Source organism: Apiospora kogelbergensis (genome assembly GCF_038363985.1).
Source record: "Apiospora kogelbergensis strain CBS 113332 chromosome Unknown utg000012l_segment0_segment0, whole genome shotgun sequence".
Lineage (NCBI taxonomy): Eukaryota > Fungi > Ascomycota > Sordariomycetes > Amphisphaeriales > Apiosporaceae > Apiospora > Apiospora kogelbergensis.
In genome coordinates, this window is record NW_027117429.1 from 814188 (window position 1) to 832272 (window position 18085).

Genomic DNA, 18085 nt, shown 5'->3' on the forward strand with positions numbered 1-18085 from the left:
CGACCCCGCGTTATTTTAGGACCAACTGCCCAATCCTCCTGCACTGCGCAAGAACCTCTCTTCCACAAGACACGCCGAAGCGAACCTGGTCCGAGATTTCTATCGTCAACATGGGTTCGGAACCAGATCAGCAGCTGCCCTGGCGACGCTCGCCCAACTCGAGCTCAACATGTCATCAACGTTTCGCTCCCGCAAACCAGCACTTGCTATATCTACCGTTACGCGGGACGCTATTGTAGCTCAATGAACGCTCCAGGAATATACCCCAGGAGGGTCCAGCAAGTTGCCCGAACCGTATTACGTAGCGAGGCCTCCGTCATGGCCCACACCAAGGGACAGAAAGACAAGGTTCGCAAGAGCGGCTTGTCGCTGCAGAACAAGACACAAGACCTCGGGCGGTACTGCGATGTCTTCAGCGCTCTTGCATATTGGAACCCGACACACGAGCGGATGGAAACGGCGATGCACGTCCCGCGCGGGCAGCGCGTGCCGGACCTCAATAGGATTGTCCGTCCCCATGTCCCGGTTACCGTTCCGTCGAGCTTCCCAGCTCCTTGGCTAACAACCGCAGTTTCGACAATATGCCGCGTGCCATGCGAGACCGAGCCACGGCCGGGCGACGCGATCGAGCGGCCAAGTCGAAGCCATCCATTTCGAGGCCCAGGCGGACGCCAGCGACGACGCGAATGCCGTTGCTGGCATAGACAGCGATGTGGATGCCGAGTACGAAACCGACCCCGAGTATGTTGCAGCAGTTCCCGCTGCCGCGGTGGAGCCTCTGTCTGTCTACGACATCATCCCCGACGAGGATGGCGGGACTGTCATTCCCCACAGTCCGATGAGACAGAAGGGTCCGAGGCAGCTGCCTTCGCCGCGAAGGCCGCAAGGTAAGCATGATTCTCGTCTATTGACTACATAGTCGACTGACCGTCGACGCTCATCATACAGCAGGCACTCCAGGTTCCCGAACGACGGTGGAGCGGCAGCCCGGCCGTACCGAGCCCAGCTCCACGACGAACACTGCATCGACCGCGACGACGAATGCAGGCGCCCGGCCAGCACCCACAAGATACCCCGACCACGGCGCGATGGATGCGTCGCTGCAGAGAGCTGTCCGTTTGGACAGCCGGGTGCCAGCTAGAAGACCCTTGGCGCCGATCATGTCGACTCAACCACGGCAGTGCCCTCCCAGAATGGGGGGAATGCTGCAAAGTCGTCCCCGGGCCGTCAAGGGAAATCTATGCAAAATACCACGAGACGCGCGCCAGACTACCACAAGGACTACCAGCGCAAGTTGCAGCGGAGTACTCTGGCAAAGAAAATGGTGGGAATGCTGGAGGACCTTCGGACGAGTCTCAGCGGTATGCCGTTTGGGTGAAGACGTGGCACATGCTAATACGTCAAATACCACAAGGAAGCTCTGTTTATGTTTTATGTTGTTTTTAGCTCTAGTTCAGTAACTAACAACCTAACGCTACTATCGTCCCTTCTGCTCTCGTGACTGCCTACTACTAGTCTCCACAGTGATTCTGCTGTGAGGAAATAGTGTGCGACGTACAGCCCACTCCCATTCAAGTTGGATGATTAGGAGAACATCCTTGCGGTAGATGGCAAGAAAGGCATTCCCAAGGATCCCTCGAGATAGCTGTCTTTAATATCTATTCTGACTCTAAGCCAATTACTTTGTTTTTCTGGGTTAGTTTTCCTATCATGTTGTTCCGATGGATCTAGCTGCAAGGTGTGAACTAGATTCATTCAATCGTTTCAGTCCTAACTTCAATACCGACGCTAGCATTTCTACGCTAAGATGTAATCCAGGCTCGTCTTTGCCCGACTTTGTATCCCCCCATACATCCATGGAGACCTCGTGCGGCCTGTGGCCCTTGCCTGCTTCAACGGTCAGCCCTTGGGCGGAGTTTCGAGCAAGAGACGCTGCCCGGGCAGGATCACCGACGAAAGGACTCCCACATCGAGACTGAGGGCCTCGAGGTCCTTCTACAGCGGGGCCGCCTGCATCTGTTTCCTGTGCCAGGATCGTCGGGGGCATATTTGGCATCTCTGCCGAGGAATCCCCAGCGTGCCCGTCTTGGTCGTGCAGCCTCTCCATTTCCTGGTGCGAGCCGATGGTATCGCCATTGCTCAAGCCAGACGCATCGGATGCATGATTTGGGAAGGACTCCGCACTCCTGTCGCTTATACCCTCCTCCCCGCCGCCTGGCTGGCACCGATCGGGTTCCAGTGCCGTGGGCTGCGAAGCACCTGCCGTTGCTACCATGCCAGTTCCTATCGCTGCGCCTGCAACCTCGAAGCCATTGGCGTCACCAGCACCGGAGCGGTCGACCTGCCGAGCCATTTCCGGCCTGGCTTACTTTGAAAGATGGCTTCCGCACTGGCCTCGACACGTGGAAGACTCGAGCTCGTTGGGTTACGCGAGCCTGCCGGCCGCGCAAGCTCCGGATTTAGTATGCTCGTTAGGCGGGGAATGGACATACAGCAAGGAGCAGGCCACCTACCACTTGGCCGAGATCGGGGATTTTCTGGCCTCCGGGGACATACATAGCCACTTCCATCCGGCCACGGACCATATTCCAGTACATTGTCACGCTGAACACATTGCACATCTCTCCAAGCGCAAGCGCCTTTCGCTGTAGCGATTCCCCCGACTTTCGTATTTTATCTTTCTCCCGCTTGTCGTGCATGTAGCATCCGCTCGGCGCGATTTGAGACGCCAATTTGGCGTTTGGCAGCAACTCCACCTGCAGCGGCTCCGTCCCTGGTGCAGCCTCCGTTACATCCTCCGTCACTTTCCCCGGCACTGCGTGAGGTCCTGGTTGTCGTGGAGATGGCGGTCGGGGTCGAGGTTCCGGTGGCGGCCGTGGCAGGCACGCCTCGACTCGCTCCATCCTCGCCATCGTTGCGGACACGAGCTCTTCCAGCATCTGTTCCTTGGCCATGCACAGTTCCTGCATGATCTCGCTCTTCATGTTTTGTAACTCATCACGGCTACGGCTCTTCTCCCACTGGTATAACCGCAAGTCTTCTTGAAAGCCCTCAAGCTTTTGCATCAATATCGCGCTGATTTCCTCGGTTGCGTCGAGAACGTGTCGGGCTTCATCATGTTGCGGAAGGCGTGGCCGTGGCGCCCGAGGCTCGGGACTGACGCACACCTCTTCGTCGCTAGCATCGTATTCGTAACAGCTGTCTGCCATGCCGTAGACTGCCATGGATCGCATCTACTTGCTTTCTGGATGGCGATTTCGGGGGTGTAGGACGAGGGTGTGAGTCTGATTGCCTTGAGCCGGACGAGGCCCTGCGTTTGGGCTTTATAATCGGCGTAAAGTATACCCAGCGTAGGGCATTGCCGGCGTGCGTGCCAGCTCATAATCGACCCCTGAAATCATTTGAGCCGCTTTGCGCGCTCGGCAGCGCAATTCCATGCTTCGTAACTAGACGCTCGTACTGCATCTCTGTCTGGGTTGCGTAGGCGTAATCAGCGATGCTTTGGAGAAGTTGTAGGTCAAGACAGTTTTGACGCGGCGGCGAAATTGGTTGTGGGGTTGGTTGGCATTGGCGGCCGTCGCCTCAGCGCTAACTTAGGAGGCGCTGAGTCGAAATCGGCTCCCTTGATTCAATACCTAGTAGCGGCTGTTGTGATCCTGGAGAGGTCGAATTGCTCAGCTGCTCTTGTTCTTTTAGCGTTGGGATTTCGAATTTGTATCTTCCGATTCTCATAGGAAGCCCTCATCACCGCGCCGCTTGTCTTAAGGTCTTTCGTAGCTATATATTACGTAGCTGCACATGGAGGATACAAATTCCTTTGGATCTTCGGGTGCAGAGCTAAAGCAGCAGCTATTGCGCCCCGACACCGAGCGGGTCTGGGAGTCTCTAACTGCGTGGATGGCTTTGTCTTGCACTAGTTTGCGCATAAGCGTATGCGAGCAAACCGCGTCACCGTGAAAGGCAAACACCACTCTCCTTCTCGTCATCACCTCTTCCTTTCGCAACTACTCTACCTTAACACACCAACCGGCCATTGCACATACTACCACCGCCATTTACGTCGCTCTGTAGAAATTATTGCTTTCTTGGTTTTCTACTTGATATATTTTGATAAATTGACCATGAGCGTCTAATGAAACTAGAAGGCCTTCCTTCCGTGCTCCCCAATCATGAATTTGAGCTTTCATGGCCCTACAAGCGCCCCCAGGTCTCGTCTCCAATCCTGTCGCAGTTTCTAAGTTCGAACCAGACCTTTGTCACAACGACCATCCTTGACAGCGAGGATTTGCGGATCAACCCCCGCAGCTTTACTACGTCCCCAATGTCTGATTCGGAGATTACACGGCTCCGACGCAAAATCGAAGAGGTCACGCGCGCGAAAGAGGCGGCAGAGGCACGAGTGGAACAAGAGCGACGGGAAAAGGAGCAAGAGCGACGGGAGAAGGAGCAAGAGCGACGCGCTAGAGAGGCGGCAGAGGCACGAGAGGAACAAGAGCGACGCGAGAAGGAGCAGCTCAGACACGAAAACCAACCGACTACGCTGGATGAATACCTACGGAACTGCCACATCTACCTCTATAAAAGCCTCAAGCTTGCCGACAAGTCTGTATCTTCCACGGGATTTACAAAAGTCGACGGCAAGTTCTACCCGAAATGGCTTCGCCCTTGGACCCAGTTTGCCGATTCACTCCGCCAACAACAGTTCGACGTCATCCTAGACGCCTGTGGAGACGAGCGACTCTTCTACCAAGAGAGCACTGCCCGAGACAACGGAAGGAGCATTTCCCACAGGCTGGCGGGCAACGAGGACGCGATCACGCATTTCGAAAGGGTCGCAGTCGAGGATCCTGTCTTTGCTATTCTCCGGCATTTGGGTGGCCAGGAAGCCATACGTGCGAAATACGGATTCAGCCGGCTACGGTTCAGCGACAACAATCGCGAAATCACGCACGCGAGCGGCGGAACCCCACTGCCGAACGAGGAGGACCTGGATAGCGAAGAGCCAGAGCGGCGGAGGACTGGGCCGAACAAACGAGCAGCGTCCGAGCTGAGAAGGAAGCCTCGATCGACAAACCCGGATGGAGCCGGGCTCCGAACGCGGCCCGGCGGGGACGAAAGCCTGGCGTTTGTATATGACTACAAGGCCGCTCACAAAATTGCGGCCGATCATGTGAATCTGGCCATTTCGAAGGAAACCTTGTTTATGGAAGTCGTTGAACAAGTGAACAGGACTACATCGAGGACGGGTGCCACGCAAGTGCAATCCGAAGCCGAAGCACGGCTGGCCATGGCGCTCACCCAAGTCTTTGACTACATGGTCACCTACGGGGTTGGGTATGGCTATGTGGCAGCGGGCGAGTCGCTGCTGCTGCTCCACGTCGACCGGGCCGATCCACAAACGCTGTTCTGCCACCCGTGTGTGCCCAGCGAAGATGTGGACGACGCATCGTGCGAAACCTGGGCGAAACAACAGATCTACACGGCCGTGGCGCAGCTCAGCAGCTTTTGTCTGTTGAGTCTCCAATCAGATGCGCTTCAGGGACCTTTTCTCGACGCCGCTCTGGAGAGCGCGAAGGCGGTCTTGAAGACATGGGCAGAGCCGTACGAGGATGCCGCGCAGTTTTCCGCAGAGGAGACGGAGTCGTCGCAGGCGGCGTCATCGTCCCCTGCACGACGAGCCGATCCAGATTTTGTACCCGACGAAAGCCCTATTGGCCGGAAAGTCGCCTTGCGGCCGAGGTCGTCCTGTAGGCCACCAGCGTCGTCTCGCCAGGATGACGAGGGCGAGGACGAGGACGAGGACGGGTCGGAAGATGACTTGCCGCCGCCGTGGACAAGGCCGGTGGAGAAGCGGAAGGGCGGCCCATCGCATAGCAGCTCCGAGGAAGATGAGACGCGCCACTCGGCGCCTACGCGGCAATACTGCTCGCAGGCGTGCCTGCTGGGCCTCAAGAGGGGCCGGGCCCTCGACGACAGCTGCCCGAATGTGCTCGCGCATCGTGTCGCGGGCGGAGATGGCCTGCGGCACCCTGTCACGGCCGACGAGTTCACACGCCTGGTCAGTGAGCAGCTGCGCGACAGTCCATACCGAGGTTGCCTAGGGCTAGGTGGGTGGGGTAAGAGGGGTGCGACCGGCGTGCTGTTCAAAGTGGAACTTGGAAGATACGGCTACACCTTTGTCGGCAAGGGGACACTGTCGGGTGGCCTCGAGCAGCTGCAGCACGAATGCCGGGTCTACGCGCGGCTGGCGACGCTCGAGGGCTGGGTGGTGCCTGTGCACCTGGGCCTGGTGCACCTGGATTGGGGGTACGTGCTACCGGGGGGGAGGAGGGTGGTGCACATGATGCTCATGTCGTGGGGCGGCGAGACAGCGGCGGACGCGGGCATGGTGGCGGCGGAGCTGGAGGCGCAGAGGCGTCGCTCGTCGGAGGCGGTGTGGGCGGCGGGGGTGGACCACGGCGACTTGCGCGATGCCAACCTGCTGTGGAACGTGGAGCGCGGGCGTGTTATGGTGATTGACTTTGACCAAGCCGTCCTCCGGCCAGCACCCAAACACCGGCAGGTGTCTGCGGTCAAGACGAAAAGGAAGCATGTGGCGGATCGGCTCGAGGGTTGTTCTCGGAAGCGTGGCCTGCTCTACAATCGTCTGCAGCCGGCGTAGATGGCGCAGAAGGAAACTTAGAGGCAAATGCCGAGCTACGAACAAAAATATAAATTCAATACATTTTAGTACCTTTATCACGTGCGATATGAAATATGGAATACAAGTGGGCGCCAGTGCCTTAGGCCGCGTGCTTTCTACCGTCGTCCCCTTCGCCTCTAGCCCGTTACGCCAGGGCGATCATTAGCCGATGCTTCATCAGCCGTCTCCTGGGGGTGACCTGCTTCTGTCATGGCTTTCTCGACCCGATGACGCGGATGGCACGCTGCGTTAACATGGCTCCTCTAGGCGCATCGACAGTCAGGCATGTCACGAAAGTCTGCAGGGACATAGCGAAAGTGAATAGAGGCTCAAGTATTGTTCGCTTAGTGTCACATACACCTTCATTCCCAACTAGTGCCCAGTCCTCGTACTCATCCCCTTTCCTATGCTAGACTCTTTTTTGGTCCCCGATCTCCTTTCGCACTTCTCGGCAAGTGTTCCAGTAGAGCTACTGCATTATCTTGCAACGGCTTATGCCTAGAGCTCGTCAACCCTCTCTCCTCGTCCATCTTCTGTGAACATCTCGTTAGAGAAAAAGCAATGCTACTAGAGATGTGGCAGCCGTACCTGTGTATTTTCAAGAAATGCGTCTAGTTGCTTCTTGTAGTCCCCCAAAGCGGCATTCGTGTTAATCAGTTGTACCTTGTGTAGGCTCTCGGAGGGAAATGAGCATCTTCTTTGAGCTTCGGCAGATGCCATCGGAGTGGATTGGGGGGGATATCACTGGAGAGTATCACAAAGACGGCGTGATACAGTCGCGCCAGTGAAAGGTACGCGTACGAAAATACTGACCTGTATCTACTTATTCTCGAGTCCTTCTTGAGAGTAATCCATGTTCTGGCGCGCGGCTTTCGCCTTGCTTCTATTGCGGATCAATTTGGAATTGGATCACGGCGATAGAAACAGCGCACGGGAGATAGTTGGATTTTCGGGTAGGAACCGGAGGCTGCACCGCTCCTGGCGCAGATGGGCGTGATTTCAGATGCCAGTTGGGTGAAGATGGTTCGACTGGATAGCTACTGTTCTGATACTAGAACGCATTTTGGCGAGAATGATTTGTGGCCCAGCTTGCCTTCGGCGCGTCTTTGACGAGGATAAATTCTTGCACCGTCCAGAGAGGCCGTGGAGTTGGCCCCCTAATCGCGCTAGTGCGCCATTGCTACTCTTCCGACACTGCACTCCGACGGTAGAGCCAACAGGTCTGCAGGCAACTATGAAGCCAGCATCCGAAACAGCGCGCGAGGATCTTTGAGCTCTCGACGGATGCGGCGATAGAGAATACGCTGCTGAATGATTCAGGCTCCGAGGCGACCAACCTTTGCCAGAACGGTACAAGCAGAGCGGTGGGAACGTCACAAGCTGTCCGTCCGGCGTCCATTCCTGTCTCCGAGTGCCACTTGAGGACCGTTCCGATTCTGCATTAGAATCAGGCCAACAAAACTCAGGACTGAAACCAGCCCGTGAGACTCTTCGAGCTTACGCAGCAAAAGACAGTATTGTATGTTACTGGATGATTCGCGCTCCATTCGAATCGGCGCACCACGTCGATAATGGTACAATTGAATAATACGATCGGGGGACCAGAATGGTAGTTTGGCCACTCAGTACCATTTCTGCATACTACTCGGTGGGAATTGGAGGGACCTGAAAGTGCCTCGTGTGAGCCAGCAAGTGCGACACGGCCAACAACGGAGCACAACAATATCGGCGCTGCTGTTCGCTGGCTTTGCTCCTTTGGACCGGCGGCGCCACCAGCAGCTCTGCGTCCTGAGGTCGACATCTGCCCTACCGCCGCTTAACGACGCAGAGCTGGAGAGATAACTTTGAACCGACTACGAAAAAGCATTTCCTGATCGAGAGTCTAGCTTCGCAAGATGAACTGCACGTAAGTCACACCGTCAGTACTGCACCGGCCTCTTTTGACGACTGTACCTTGAGGTACGAACCCAATAGGACCGGAAGTCGCTTCAGGTAGCATGGCCAAAAACAGGTGCAGATAGCTGAGCTATGATACTGGTAGGTATGAACCAGAAGAGCTGCAGTGAGGCTTTCGGGTACAAGGAGCGCATGCTACTATTTGAGTACCTGGGAGAACAACCAGATGCGTTTCTGCTACCTCTCGTGAACGGACCGAACTAGCCCAAAGCAACGAGCCACAGAAGCACTTCGGCAGCCACGAGGGGCCCATACACATTGGAAGCGGCGGAATTGAGTCGTCGGCGAAGTCCAGCCATGGGATCAGAACTTGTGCCAGCCGTGCAGCATAACCTACCCCCAGTCCTCCAACTCTGCAGACCGTCGGACTTCTTGCTCGACAAGGATAGCCAGTCGTATGGGCCGTATGAGCAGTATGGCGGTCGCTACGCGTGGCAAGCAGGCACCGATGACATCTCACATGTTGACCAAGTATCCAATCTGGAGTAGGCCGTAGCAAAGGACTTCACAAGCGTAGATGACCAGCACGACCACGAAAGCGCACTTCTACCGCCCCCAGCACTGGAAGCATTTGGTACTCTGGCATGGGCCACGTCCGTTTTCAGACGTTCGCTGGCAGCCAGCATGTCAATGCCGTTTCTTCTGCATACCGTAATACGGCAGGTCGTCTACGGTACGTCTGTACGGGACCATAGCTACGCCAGCATCGAATTTGACGCAACATGGTTAGACCGGCTGCCAAGAAGCACTTCCTAATTGAGAAATCGGTAGCTTCGCAACATGATCAACCCATAAATGGCAGGTTGGGTACTGTACTGTATTGCGCTGGTGACTTCTGGTTACTGGACCTCGAGGTACGGAGCCTGGCATATCGGAGTAGCTTTCGGTAGCATCATCAGGAAACGGTGCAAAACGAGTGTGCTTTGCCCAGAGATACGGGGAAGTACGAACCAGAACAGCAGCACGGGGGATTCGGCGTACAGTGACCCCGAGCTACTCCGGGACTGCGTACGAGTACGGCCAGATGCATTTCGGCTGCCCTCGAACGCTGGGTATGTCGTAAGAACGGAACTAGCTTACACCAGAAAAATCCTCTGTCAAACTCTTGCGACTGTCGGCTCCCGTTCAGCTTGTCTGGCCGAGTGGGCGGATTCAACCCTCAGGCTCTTCGCGACACAGGTCGCTTCTAGCTGCCACGGTAGACACTGACTTCCCGGAAGGCCCGCTGTTCCTGGAATGGCAGGTAGAGAAGACCCCGACGCTGAGATGGTGCGAAGCAGTGAGAAGCACAGGTCGGGCACGGTGCTGTACACTCATCTTGAAGGGCTTTGCGTTTTTGCTCATGGTGGCTCGGTCACAACTACGAGGAGACTACAGACTACAGAGACTACAGAGACTACAGAGACTACAGAGACTACAGAGACTACAGAGACTACAGAGACTACAGAGACTACAGAGACTACAGAGACTACAGAGACTACAGAGACTACAGAGACTACAGAGACTACAGAGACAGCTGTCGTCTCCCAAGTCTAACCTCCGCCAAGGTCATTAGATTCAGATAGACCGCTCCAGACGACTTCGAGTGTGACGGCCCTGACAGTGGCAGTCAATCAACTTGAGCATGGTAAACACGAAAGCTGGAAAAAGTCGACATGACATACAGGCGCAGCATGAGCAAAATCCAATGTCTATTGGGTGACAGACAATCAAAAGGCGGTCCGCGCACTGGCACGAGGCCCAAAGCAGCTACGACCTACACAGCTCGACTGCTTGGCCGGCACAGGCCGAACACCCATTGGCCCGTTGGGTGGGGTTAGCACTAGCTGATCTCGAATTAGCGCCATGCGCTGCCCATTTTGTTGGACCTGTCCTGCTGTTATAAAGACCACTTGCCTCCCTTGCCTCCCTTTCTCTAGTGACCCAATCTGTCGGGACACATTCCTCCCTTCGGAATGCCCGAGCAACCGACAATCCCCGACAATCACCGACAATCGAGCAGTAACGTGCATCACCGAGACGAGATGCAGCGGCGTGGTCAATCCACTCCATCCGACGGCTGAGGATTGCGACACAGGTCATGGAGCGAGGTCATATCGAAAGGACTACATTATCGAACCGATTTCAGTGTGACGAAGTGGTGGCCCATGGTGGACATGTCTGTCGCAACTCTTCCAACCTGCTTTTCACAGGCCTGCGCGTTCCCAGTCCTCATCCTGGCACGGAACCTCGCGCCGATTGCCAGCGCTCGCCGGGCGGCTTGACGAGGATGCTATGGCGAACTGCTGGCCAAGGGTGAGCGGCGATCCAGCTCCAGCTCGGTCCGAAGGAAGGCGTGTTCGAGGGGTTTGGGTTACCCCTCTTCTACCGAACGTGGTGCGATTTCCAATAGTGTGTCAGCGCTTATGCTGCGCTAGCAGAGATTGCGCTTAGTTAGGAAGATTTTGGGAAGTTGTTTCGCAAAATCAAGGACAAGATGTACAACAATCAGTAGGTCTCCAGTGATGTCGGGCTTCCATAGCGGGCTCATATCCGGTCTTGCCCAGGGTGCTTTACCAGGGTGCTTTACCAGTACGGCAGATGTGCTCTAGGAGTGTTGACGAGACGCGGTGCGTCGGGACTTTCGTGACGTAGGTGCGTCGCAGAAGTTCAATTGTATATTTTGCCCACTTACCTGTGTCTTTGCCCGTGATTCAGCGCCTCTGAGAGATCGAGAGGTCTACTCTTCTTGTTCTGCATTCGCTTGTACTGGTGTTCCCAGGGCCAGGCCTCGCTTAGGTGTCCCTTGGACGCTGGATCCGCCTTGCATGCGTCACCAGGACGTGCCAATCACATACCTGAACTAGGAGCGGGGAAGCCCTCCGCATCCTTGGCGTTCATTGGAACACCCGAATGCGCATGAACGTCTCCACATTGTAGCTCCCACATTGGGTGTAGGATCCGATCAGGTGAGCAAAATCCGATGCGGCAGGTCGGCGGCTGGCGATTGGCGATAGTATCCAGGCAAGAGGCTGTGCAGCAGGTGTTGGCCAGTACAATGCCACCTTGTTGCGCCTCAAGATGTGGTGAAGGCAAAGATGCTAAACGAGCTAGGACGGGACAGAGCATGGCCACTGCACCGTTTTCGTGTGGTGCTCACCTTGTCTGGCGCGGGCGTAAACTCGTCTACGTTGAAGATTGTATGCGGAGAACTCAGCTTGGAGATTCGGTATGACGCCTGGTTTGGCATGACATGGCACTGCTATTGGTAGGCGGCTCAGGTAGAACTGCGCTTAACGTCTGATAGCTCGTTTCTTGACACAGATGTTCCCCGTCACCTCCCAACTGGCCGTCAGCCAACAGTCATCACGCAGCACCGCTACAGAAAATGGCATGACTGGAATGAGTGCAAGCATGCTTGGCATGCCGAACCGGTAGGGAAACACGTCCTTGGAGCATGGGTCGTTCGGCTTGTGGGACAGCCGCAGAGGTGGTATGTAGTTGGGCAGTTGCTCTGTGTCTTGCATCTGGCTACAGCACGCTCAGGCTCTTTGTCGGCCCAGTTCGTTTCCTATCTTGATTGCATCTGGCGAACGGCGTATCTGCGTCCCTTGTCTGGTCCGAGTGCTCCGACATTGGCTGCGCTGGGAGAAAGCCTGCAGTTATTAGGCCGCATCGGTAGGCAAGCGCTGGGTAGGCCATAGCAACCTGGCGGCATTCCGGTTGTCTCCTTTGCATGACTCGTGCCGAGTCCTGTTCTCTCCCGACCGTAGGCAGCCAACCAACAGCAGAGGCGGCATGGTTCATTGCGCCAAGCGTAAGCGGGAATGCTGCCACGCCGAGACTAGCCGGATAGTGGCATTCTGCTGAACGCGAAATTGCGGTCCGTGTAGTCGGAACCCAATCAGCGGCCATCACGGTCATGTCTGCATCCGGGGACGGTCAATCGTCGCTGCTGCGGGGTATGGCACTGCACGGGAAGAGAAAACCAACGAAGAGACTTTAAGCGTCACCGCCCCGTGCTCGATTGTTCACCATTCGCGCCTGTTACTGTCGTGCTTCCGTCCATTCCTGGTGAGACGGGGGAATGGAAGTTGCATTAGAGTTAACTGGGCCGGCTTCTGCTCTGACCGACCCATTTGGGTGTGGAGCGACTGGTCTTACTGCAGGGCTCTCGTATGGGTCGCGACAAGTCTCACTAGCGAGCCATGGCCGGGGTAAATGGAGCACACAGAAGCCCCATCGTACTTATAACCACTGTCAATCAATGCAGGCGCTCGGATACTCTAGGAAACAAATCGCAAGAAGTCGGCCATGGTGCATTCGTTGGGAAGTAGAAGGAGCCTACGAACATCGGAGCCAGTCTCCGCCATTCTCGGAGCCAGTCTCCGCCATTCCGTCCAGCCAGCCATTTGTCCACTTGCCGTAACTACGCCAGAACAGCCGAGCAAACTGATAGGAGTTATGCGACGTCTTCGTCGGGCGCTGCCAGTAGGCCAAAGCCGACCGCCGGTTGGTATTGGGAGCAATTGCGTGGGTGGGCCAAATGCTAAAGTGGAACTCTTCCGTGGCTCGCAGTCTCCTGCGTTGGTCCTGTTGCATGAATAGCCGGACCATGGTAGTCACTGGCCTTGCGTCCTCCGATCGAATCCTCCGCGTAGTATTATAGGCAATCCCCACTGCCTGCGTCTTGGAGGTACAAACGCCGATCGGGTGCTTCCTGGCCATGCACGACCAGGTACGTTTCCTATGACGGCCGTTCCGTTGTGGCCTCCGTTGTGGCCTCGAAATGGCGGCGGTCGCGCCTCGAGGTTGTAGGGATTGCGGCCGGATACTGTTGGGAGATTCGAGTTACGCAGTCGACGTTGAGCGCATCGTGCGACGGCGGGCATACTCGCTGACTGGCAATGTGACGGTGGAGCAGTCTACTTATGGAAGACGAGCGAGGGGGTATCAGACAATGAGCGTAAAGTAGGTAAGCGTAGTGGCAGCAAGAAGAGATGGGAAGCGAAGGAGGGGAAAAGAGAGAGGCGGAACGAGGGGAAGTGGAAGGAGGGGGAAGTGGAAGGAGAGTGAGAGGGAGAGACCGAGAGGGAGAGAACGAGGGAACAAGAGAGGGGACGAGAGAGGGCGAGAGGGCGACGGGACGAGGGAACGAGAGAGACGAGGGAACGAGAGAGGGCGAAGGAATGGGCAAGGGCGAAGGAATGGGCGAGAGGGGCGAGCGGAGCAAGAAAGGGAGCGAGAGAGAGCAAGGGAGAAAAAGAGGAAAAAGAGAGGGAGGGACAAACATGGCCCAGGAGGCGAAGAGGGACATAGATGCAGGAGTAGATCCTGGAGCCGTGACACTGGCAGAAGGGACCAGAAAACACTCCCCGAGAGGCGCATAGCCAGCTTTGGAGGAGAGTCACTCATGTCGCCGGTTGTGCCGTAGCGGTGGCTGGGATGGCAGTGGACGTCTGTAGAGGAGCCGAAACGCCAGACGGAAGACATGGGCAGGAACCATACACAGCATGTACGTAGGGGCCCACCTTGACAGACCTTAGCCGTCGACACGATTATATAAAGGCGACCTTCTCCAGCGCAGTCGAGGTTTCTTTTCTTCTTTCTTTCCTTGTGCATCCTTTTGGATCACCCCCTTCCCTCCAGTGACTTACTACCTCCTGGGGTTGGGTTTGCCTTTCAGAGACTTATTACCTCCTGGGGCACCCTTCCTTTCAGCGACTTACTACCTCCTGGGGTTGGGTTTTTTTCTTTCTTCTGCCTTTCAGAGTCTGGGGTTGGCTCTGCCTTTCAGCGACTTATTACCTCCTGAGGCACCCTTCCTTTCAGCGACTTATTACCTCCTGGGGCACCCTTCCTTTCAGCGACTTACTACCTCCTGGGGTTGGGTTTTTTTCTTTCTTCTGCCTTTCAGAGTCTGGGGTTGGCTCTGCCTTTCAGCGACTTATTACCTCCTGAGGCACCCTTCCTTTCAGCGACTTATTACCTCCTGGGGCAGCCCTCCCTTCAACGACTTTCCTCTTGGGGTTGGGTTTTCGTTGGGCTCCGGCAGTCCGAGTCATCTCCTGCCGGATAATCCAACGGGCTCTGCCACCCATCCAGTCGAGCATCTCCTGCGGAGTGGTATCGAGCCTGGCTCTGGCGTCCGCAGTTCGAGTCATCTCCTGCCCGCCTTGGCCACCCGGGTTTTCCTCCTACATTCGAGCATCTCATGTACCGAGGTTTTTCCCTGCACCTGCTAGTGGCAGTGCGGCCAGCGAAGCCGGCCTCTGCGCCTGTACGTGGTGCTGGCTACGAACCTGTTGGCGCGGATCGGGCAGTCCCGACCCCGTGAGCAGAGCCAATGCAGAGACGCGAATAGAATAGATGAATATAATGTATTGGTGCATACTTACGTACATACATGGCACTTTACCCTTTCCCTCGCCGTGCTTCTTGAATGGCAAATCGTCGCCGCCGCCCGTAGTTTTCCATGACCCTGCGCCCTGATTCCGCGCTCGTGCGGTCACTCGCTCTCGTATTGTAGCACGGACTGCATAGATCCATGTGGTTTGGCAACACGTACTCGTCAAGGCGTACTGCGGTGGACATGCCGCCGCCGGAACCGCTCGTGCTCGTTCGCCAGTGCAATGTCTGCCCGCGTTCATCTGGGGTGGAAACGACTGCGCTCGGCTCTGAGCAGGCCGAAAGTCGAATGGACTTTCGCCGGAACGGACGCACCCCAGAACTGGTCCACGACGATGCGAGACCTTGCTGCTTCGCCTCTCCGAGGGTATGAACATCCTCCCGCGCTCTTTCCGGTCCTTGATCACAATGTCGCCCATACAATTCTGCAGACATCTAGACTGGCTCGGGAACGGGTCGATCAGTGGCGCGCCGAAGCCATCCAGCGTCTAAATCGGCGACCCAGAACCAGCACCGAAAGGGCTGTTCACGCGCGGAGGCGGAAGCGGTACTGGAGCCGCTCGGGTGTGGGAAGCAGTGCTAATCCAGAACCGGATCCCAGCCCCGGTCGATCTCGTTCTGCTGATCTGGCGCTCGACTGAGGACCATAGGATGGAATGCCTCTGAGTCAGAATCCACGCCAGAACACGGTGGTACGTCCCACGCGTAGAGTCCGGACTGACGGCAGCTGCAGATGAGCCGCTTGCTCACGAATAGGCCAAAGATCCGAAATCACACGCTGTCGGCCGCTTTCGGTGCAGGCTCACTTCGACCCTCCGCCACGTCTGCTCCGAGTCGGATGCTGCTAATCGGCTCTTGCACGGCTATGCTTCACAAGTCGTACTTTGTCCAGAACGTCGCCTCTGCCCATACGTGTAGGTTATGGATCGGTACTTCCCAATTGGAAAGCCCAACTCCGCGCCTGACAGCCCAGCCACCAAACCGTGCTGGGCTTGCATCTATGCTTGCTGCTTCGTTACAGCACCGCACGAATCGGGCCACAGAAATACCAGTTTTGGGGCCAAGGCTCTCAGTGAGTTGCATATTCCATTATCCTTCGCCCACCTTGCTCTCCTTCACCTGTAACTTCCTCTATTCATCCGTCACTTCCATCCACGCCGACATGCTCCCTTCGCAGCGATACGGTGCACAGCGTCCGCGCCACCCACGGCGGGCCCGACCATCAGCAAGCCATGCCACCACGGCGCCCGCGCCTGCACCCGCTCCTGCCCCTGCGCCCAAGACTGTCGCTCCTTCTGCCACGCAGCTCCAGCCTCCGAACCAACAACCACTGTCCTTTCCAGACGTTCCCAACTTCTTCGATGACCAAGAAGGCTACGACTCGGGCCCCTTCAGCTCCCCGCCACCGTAGGTCCCTCCACATCCAGTCCGCGCGTTGTACTGAAAACGAAGAAGGTCGGGCGACACCCAAGAACTGCTGCACAAGGTGAATGAGCTGCTGGAAAAGTTCAACGCCGTCCAGTCCGAGCTGGCCCTCCACAACGAAAAGTAAGTCTATCCCCGCCCGTACGGCCGAGCTCTCCTACTCACGCACGCCCACGTCTCGCCAGATTCACGACTTTGTAGGTCTCCACCGCCGTCGCAACGATGCGCTTATCTGACCACAGTGCCCGGACAGCATACAGAAGGTCGAACGTCTGTAAGTCGCCATGTTCATTCTGGCGCAGGTCGTTCAACTGACATCGAATACAGGTTCCTGCAGCAAACCCAGAGGGTCACGGACTGGTTGTCGCAGATGAAATCCCTGTTGGAGCGATTCTTCCCCGTGGCCGATGCCGACCCCTTGGACGACACCTTTTTCGATCAGGTGTAAGGCTTCGCAAGAGGATATTGGATATCAGTGGATTGGGCCATAGGGAGTCGCTGTGTGCCGGCGTGCCTGTTTCGGGTTCGACGGTCATTCGAAACAGTGAATATCAATCATGGTCGATTTGCTGTCGTCTCTCTTGTAAACGGTCACCTCAACTGGTGTTCTTGGTAGTAACTGTCGTCATGCTGCCGTGCTCAAGTCGCGAGCTTGTCCCCGCCCCCATTGTGCTCGCTACCATGCTGTGCTGGATTGCAGCTTGTATTGTCGGTCGTCGGTCGTCCGCGTACGTTATGCGGGGGGTTGCCAGTGCGATACGAAGATTCGCCGTTTTCGTGCCTACTCAATTCCGTCGATATGTCGGATAAGAAGTTGATCATGGCATTTGTTGCTGTTTTGAGCTTTGCTTGTAATTGAACCGGTAGTCCGCCCCCACATGGCACAGCCGCGTTTTCCTGTGGCTGACGAGAGCCACCCCCTTAACCTGCTTCTTCCACCTCCAAGCTTCATGCGCTTTTGGCACGTGGGCCGAGCGACAATGACTTCCATGCAATGGTCACAGTCAAAATAATCAACCATCAATACAGGTAGTAAAGCTTCATTTCCGATATTCTACCAACAATTCTACGGCAGGTCCCCCATACTACGTAGCACATTCCGTGCTAGCTTGTCGAGATCGTCAAGTGCTGCGTAGTCATGCATATCTCTGCCGTTTGTTCTCAGCATAAAAGACCTGGCTTGCCTCTCGCTTGCCATGACTTCCCTCGCGACTTTCCATCTCGGCCGACTCTGCCAACTCCATCAGTGGGCTGATCTGGGGAGCGACAGAGCTCGGCTGCTGTGCGGGCATCGACAACCATGCGCGGGCTGAACGGGTATCGTCGAATAGCGACCATTCAGCCATTTTGACACAGAATTGGCGAAGCCAAGTTATCGTGGCATGATGATGATGCCCTTCCAGCGAATGGTTTGTGTAGTATTCGAGGAGCAGTGCACACAGTTCCTAGATATTGGGATACTGTCTCAATAGCGTCTCTCTATTGCGCCTGTCCTTGCGAGCTCCCTTGCGAACTCTCTGAGCGACAAGCCGAATATCCTCAAGTTCGAAATCTGGAGGCTGCGCTTCTTTGTCGAGCAGCAGCTTCGCGAGCGCTGGTCTACCATGGTGCGTGGAAAGAGCATGCGCAATAGGC